The sequence below is a fragment of the Ceratosolen solmsi genome, unplaced genomic scaffold, assembly GCF_000503995.2.
Source record: "Ceratosolen solmsi marchali unplaced genomic scaffold, CerSol_1.0 scaffold30, whole genome shotgun sequence".
Lineage (NCBI taxonomy): Eukaryota > Metazoa > Arthropoda > Insecta > Hymenoptera > Agaonidae > Ceratosolen > Ceratosolen solmsi.
Genome location: NW_011948421.1, coordinates 3,372,832 through 3,379,726, shown reverse-complemented (window position 1 = coordinate 3,379,726; position 6,895 = coordinate 3,372,832). Strand labels below are relative to the sequence as shown.

The following is a 6,895-nucleotide window of genomic DNA, read 5'->3' as shown; positions in this document are numbered from 1 at the left end:
TTCTTTCTTTCTCTCTCTCTCTCTCTCTCTCTCTCTCTCTCACTCACTCACTCACTCTCTCCATCTATTTATCTCTTTTCTTTTCGTTTAAACGCTCTCGGGAAGGTTGGCGCATCCACAAATTTTAGATTAACGCGTGACTCGAGCCTTAGCTTACATTTGCAAACCGCTTTTCGCTTTTTTTACTTCGCCAAATGGCAATGATTGCCCTAGAGTTTAGCAAACGATCCTTTCCTATCGTAAGATTATTTTCATTAATAGCACACTTTTCATTACGTATTTATCTTAATAATGGCCAATATTGTAACGTTATATTATGAAAATTCCATTATTGTCGAGAGACCAATGTCGATTTTGTAATTGACCGTTGCTTTCGAGCGCAAAACCAAAATCACGACGCATTTGCCAGACTGAACGTGGATTTAAATGGAAACGAACTTGCTGTCGTTAAAAAAATTATTTCCCAATGTGTTAACACTACAGATAATTCAACTTAATGTCAATATAAGCTAGCAGTACAAGTGCAATACAAATATTAGTCAAATATAATTTCGTCGATATTTATTAATAAAGCGTTTTTACTTCGTCACTTTTATTACTTTATATCTATAAAAGTAATAATACTTAGTGGAATGTAATGAGTTTTGTATACATAAAAGTTTAACTACAGGCCTATGAATTTCGTCAGTTAATCGTTTATTATTATTATTATTTTTTTTTTTATTATTCATTATTATTTGGGAATATTTCATTTTCAAAAGTTTTTCAAAAATATTCATTTTAAGATTATGGAGTGGGAGTATAATATTTCTTGAAAATCTTTATGCCTAATGAATCGATTATTTATTATGCACTTTAAAATTCTCTCAAAATTTTGTAACTTTAAAGCAATTGCAAACTGCATTTAAGTTGTCGAAAATGTTGTTCAAAGATATAAGTTTAAGATAAATAATGAACATTATTATTATAAAAACGACGAAATGATATTTAGCAAGAAAAGTAATGGTTCAACGTAAAAGTCTAACCGAATATAGTTTTGAACCAAATAAATTTTTATCAAATATTCGTATAACTGAAAGATAAGAAGTATAAATTCAATTTTTTTAATTCTGAAAATACCTGTCCCAATATAGTAATATAGTATATATTACTTATTATAATACTTAATATAGTATATATAGTATATATTAAATATACAGATGTAATAAATAAATAAATTAAACACACACACGCACACGCACGCGCACGCGCACACGCACGCGCACGCGCGCACACACACACACACACACACACACACATATATATATATATGTAAAAATTATTGACAAATATACCACAATAATGGATAATTAAAATTTATTAAAATTAAATTCATATTAGAAATTTGTTTACATTTTTTTCAAAATACACCTTATCGGTATTCATCTTAAGTGCAAAATAAAGATAATAATGATTTTTTTTTGGACTTATTTTAATTAACCAGCGTATAGTATTATGCAATATTAACATTTATTTTTATTATTTTTAATTAAGTGTTTTTAATATTAATCGCTTTTGATTTTTACGATATAATGTCGGACGATATAATTAATTAAGATATAATTTCTTTTTATCGTTTACGGCAAAATATGAAAGATTACGAAAAGTATGTTCCGATTAATGTACAAAAGCAATCGTTAGTATGATCGTAAATGCTATACTTTAATATTTTATATCTTGGCACACCACGTCCAAAAATTTGGAGGGTGAAATTAAAACTTAAAGTTATAAAAAAGAGAATTTTCAATGCCTACGATGTGTTATTTTATAATTTGTATTATTTGATATCAATTGACGCGTTGATCAATTAATCACTACTATTGTCTATTATCAATGTAGAATTAAAAATTGACAGACAATTTTTTGTATCGCTATATAATAAGAAATCTGATAATCATCCTTTATTCCATTTATTGTTTCAAATTACCTGTAAGAACTCGATATAAAACTATCCTTTATTATAATAAATTATTGGTTGATTCAATCGCTTTAATCGCTTTAATCGCGGCAAATATTAGGAAAATTTATTATTTCTTATGAAAGCGCAGATACCGAGTAACCTACTATGCTATTGTGAAAAATAGTTCATCAATATTATCAAATTTTGCTTATTGATCATAAGATATTTGGCATAAATTATATCCTCTGTGTACCAATATTGTTTGTAATTTTTTTCTCATAATTTTTTTTTACCTTATCGTGAGCAGCGATGAATTTTTAATTTTACTCGCTCTTTTTCCTTTGTATGAAATATAATAAGATAATGGCTTATGCCTTCGATTACAGTAATTTACACTGCGAAAAATGCCTCATAATGTATTTTGAAATTCAAAAAATAAATTTACTTTTGTAGACAATCATCATGTTATTTGTTGTTGTTGTTGTTGTTGTTGTTATTTTTGTTTTTGTTGTTATTTGTTGTTTTTGTTGTTTTTGTTGTTATTTGTTGTTGTTGTGAACAAACATGTTCAGAGCTTATCTGACGCAAAACGAAAAATTGTAAAATGAAAGAGTCTTAACATTAAGCAGATAAAAATTTATATAACAATGTTTATCATAATTTCGTAATTTCGTAAAAACTATTTGAAGTAATTAATTACTTTCAACGACATTGGACTATCGAGAAACTTTAAAAAAAAGCTCACCACACCTTACGGACTTTTCCAATAGATAAGTGCATTAAGTAAGCTACCAGCGCCAGGCAATCGAACGCTTATTAAACGCAAAAAAAAAAAAAAACGTTTTCCCAGTGTCACGGGCCGAGAGCCAATCGAGAGCTGTTTGGAGGTCGGAATCCGCTGGTTCCCGCCTAGCTCCAAACCAACAATCGCCGAACTCTTAGGAACGCGCTAAAGTCGCACGCGCATCGGCAGTTACGCGGACGGAAAAGCACCCCCTCGAAGGGTAGAGCCGCTCTATCTTCATTTGGACTGAGCGGCTCGCGCCCCGAGACGCCAATAAAGTCACGGTATCTCGCTCCCTCTGTATCGTAGAGGCGCGCGACCCTTTCTCCGCACCAGGCACGAGCCAATGATTTCAGCGGGACGCTCGAGATCATCGCTTCGGCTTCGGCGAGATTATCTTCTCCGATTAGCCGCTAGCGTTTCTCCGAGGGTGCGGGGTGTGTTGGCAGTGGCTGCGGGGGCGGGGGGGGGGGGGGTTGCATGCATTTTTAATGTCATTGGGAGCTAACTCCGTTTAAGGTGGCCACCGCCAGGGGATTGCGGCTTTTGCTTTTAATTTCCTGACTCTTGCCAGTATTTAATGTTCGTTTTTTTTTTATATATTTATTTTATTTATTTCTTTTTTTTTTTTTTGTTTATTTTTTTTTTGTTTTGTTTTTTATTTGTTTACGAGCTCAATGGGAATTTGTTTATCTGACTATTCGATGACGATAATGATAGGTAGTTAGGATCTTCTTTACGTCTCATATCAACATTACGAGTTACGTTAGATCGCGTTACGTTACTTGTTGGCATTACTCATACAGGATAATATATGCGTAATGTTGAAAGTAATTTCTTCTTCTTTTTTTTTAACGTAGCGATTTCTATTGTAAGGAAACTTTGCACATATTCTGTAATACAATTATTTTGTGTTACTGTAATTAATTTTCTATTGGCTTAGACGATAACTCATTCGTTTATGAGAAATATTAATTTTGAAAATTTATGAACAGCAATATTTTTCTTTCAGTAATGATCGATAAATTTTGTTAGCAATAAGGAAAGTATATATATACGCATAACTATATATGTAAATAATACAAAATGTAATAATTTTTATTCCATTAAATATGAAAATTAAATATTCGTATTACTCTCAGATGAGAAAATTATATTTGCAGAAAAGGATAAAATTGTTTAAAAGTTGACAAAAACGTATTTGTATAAAAATTTTGTAATTATTACACAAGTAATTAATTTGAAAATTAATGCTCATCGGGCAAAATATTAAACATGAGAAGTTATTATGCCAAAGAATGTTTTACGTTTAATAAATTATTTTCATAGCAGCATAATCATTATTTAATTATCCGCTTTAGTACATATATTATAAATATTGTGATTAAAATTTTGCAAAAAAAAAACATAATTATACGTACATTCGAGAAATGTGAAATTATTTTATAATGCAATAATAACGAAAGGGATCGTTGTAAAGTTTTTTTTTTTTCATTTGTAATACGATATTCTTTATGTAATCTAATTAACAATGCCGTAAAATTTTTATTATCGATATCTTCAAATACATGATTTGTTGAAAATGAGCGATTTAACATGACTCGAGCTATAGTCAGGAATTTCTTCTTTTTTTTTTTAACAATATATAATTTATAAACGCCTTTTTACATACTTTTGATTACGCTGATACTATAGTCAAAAATTGTATAATAAAATTGACGTTATATAACCGAAATTTACGGGACTTAAAATTTATCTATAAGCATATTATACTTCGTATCTTTAATAGTTTTTTAGTAATTATTTTTCGTATTATATGGATTCATTACGGTAACATTTTTTCCTCACAAAATATGATTGCAACAAAATATTTGTCGTGGTTTATTTCTAATCACCCGGAGTGTTTAAATTAATTTCCTACCAAGAAGCGTATTTAGGTCATTGCTCCCTCATGGGATTTACGAAGCAACTAGCTCGTATACAAAACTCAAACGAGTGAAAAAAGTCAAGCCCATAACTATTTCCCGATAAAAATGTAACGCAGAGCCGTGATTTACGCTACGCGGCAATAATCCAGCAAAATAAATAGAAACTAGAAAAACGAGATTTATCCACGGGACAAGTAAGACGAAAGCACGGGAACTTTAAAGTGGCAAAGGCTTTATCCTTAAGCACGTTACTCTCATCGACAGTTTGTCACAATGTGCGAACATATCATCATCCCACTGACTTTTCACATCGAATGACGACGCACCGGAAAAAGGCGATTACGGTTTGTGTCGGTACGCGTATGTGTGTTTGTGTGTGCGTGTGCGTGTGCGTGTGCGTGTGCGTGTGCGTGCGGAGAGAGAGAGAGAGAGAGAGAGAGAGAGAGAGATTAGCAGCTCGTTCGACGTCCTCCCTTTACGTGTTCCTCTTCCTTCTCACCTCCGTCACCTCTGACGCTCCGGTCTCATTAATAAGGACGATGAAGGAGACGCTCGGCTCGGGGCCCGTAGCCTATGAGGGAAAACGCTAACTCCGTTCGCGTTGCACAAGAGCTGGTGGACGCCAAGGTGAACCCGCTCAACTGGTAGTGATCGCTGCCTAATGTCGCGCGGATAGAATTCTTTTCGAGAAGTTAGGAAATTATACGCTGCTTCTTTATTATTATTTTTCGGCTCCTTTTTGTTTTGTCAGCACCCGTGTCCTTTGTCCCCGTTGGTGAATTTACAAAGGTTAGAATATTGTGTTAGCGGGCCGCTCGATTTACGAAGCGAGGATTATTCTGCTTATGCGTTGATTGCAAATTGAGATAAATGAACTCCAGGAATCAGAAAAGATAGACAGACAGACAGACAGGCATAGAGGGGATTTGAGAGAGTGAGAGGGAGAGAGGGAGAGAGGGAGCGGGAGAGAGTGAGTAAGTTCTACCTTGGGTCTGCGGTTTCTGATGAATCCGAGTTTCACATTTTACACGATGTTTTTACAGGTAGACGATAACTTACGGGAATGCGTAGACTTTTTATATTTTCTAAATTTAGTAAAAGCCACCTCGGCCTTACAAAATCCGGAGATTTCCTACAATAACAATTTAGCTCGGATCGCGAGCCAAGTAAAAACAAGATCGACTAGATTGTGGATATATTAATGAAATTACCAAGGCAGTCTTCTCGTTCGATATAAATAATAATACAAACATTTGATATTGTAATGGCAACTGCTAGTAATATATATATTTAAATATTCAATACTTAACAAATTTTTGTCAACAACAATACTTTTGTAGAAATAAAATTTTAGCAGCAATAAGACTACAACGATATTGTCTAATTCTACAATTCTATACATATCTACAATGTTAACAATAAGATGTAATTCTAGAAATTAAAAGTTTAACGTTCAATTTGCATATCTAATAAAATTAAAAATTGTCTAACCATAGTATTTTCAAATACTTATTCAATTGGTAAGATATAAGTTTCCTGAATGCCCCCTTCAGTCGGAAGAGGATAAACAACTGGAGTAACAACTCGTTCGACAGATCCAACATTCATCACGCTACAAGTGAGATAATGTTCACGAAGCGTCATGAATTGAAAATATTTTTGAGACAAAAACATCGACTGTGCCGTTCATCATGTAGAGGCTGCCACTCGATTCAAGCCCCACTGCCAATCATCTAATCTCTCAATATTTTTCCAGCAACTTGCAAAGTGATTCGATTATCAAATAAAAGACCTTGGCACGCCTCGCATTTTAGATTTATGCGCGCCGTTCGAAGAGTTGCGCGCGACTTACTTTCCCTAGTAACGGTTACTAAACAATGGCAATCGCTCTAAGAAATCACTTGCGTTACTTTACCAAATCGACTAAAAAAAGGTCAGCACAAGTCTCGCTTGCTCCCGAAGCGGAGGATTAGCTTCGCCAGTGGTTCTCTATATAAGGGAGCGCCGAAGGAAAGGCTCGTGCTCGTCGTCGGCGTAACACGCGGATTAATAGTCGATTCCTACTAATTACGAGCAGCTTCCGCTGATATATCCCACGTTCGCGTGTAACACTCGCCCTTTTGCTCGCGGTCTGCTCCCCCCACCCTCCCCCCTCCCGTCTCTTTCTCCACGAATGGGATAGTTGGCGTTTACGTACTTGACTTCTTCGCTGAAAGCTCTCTCTCTCTCTCTCTCTCTCTCTCT

At 34.0% G+C, this 6,895-nt stretch overlaps 1 protein-coding gene across 1 annotated transcript in view; it reads right to left on the bottom strand.

Annotated features, from left to right (window-relative positions):
• The window catches only part of LOC105361650 (protein trachealess-like), a 253,050-nt gene that overhangs the window by 174,227 nt on the left and 71,928 nt on the right, over window positions 1–6,895 (bottom strand). The gene's annotated exons all lie outside the window — the stretch shown is intronic.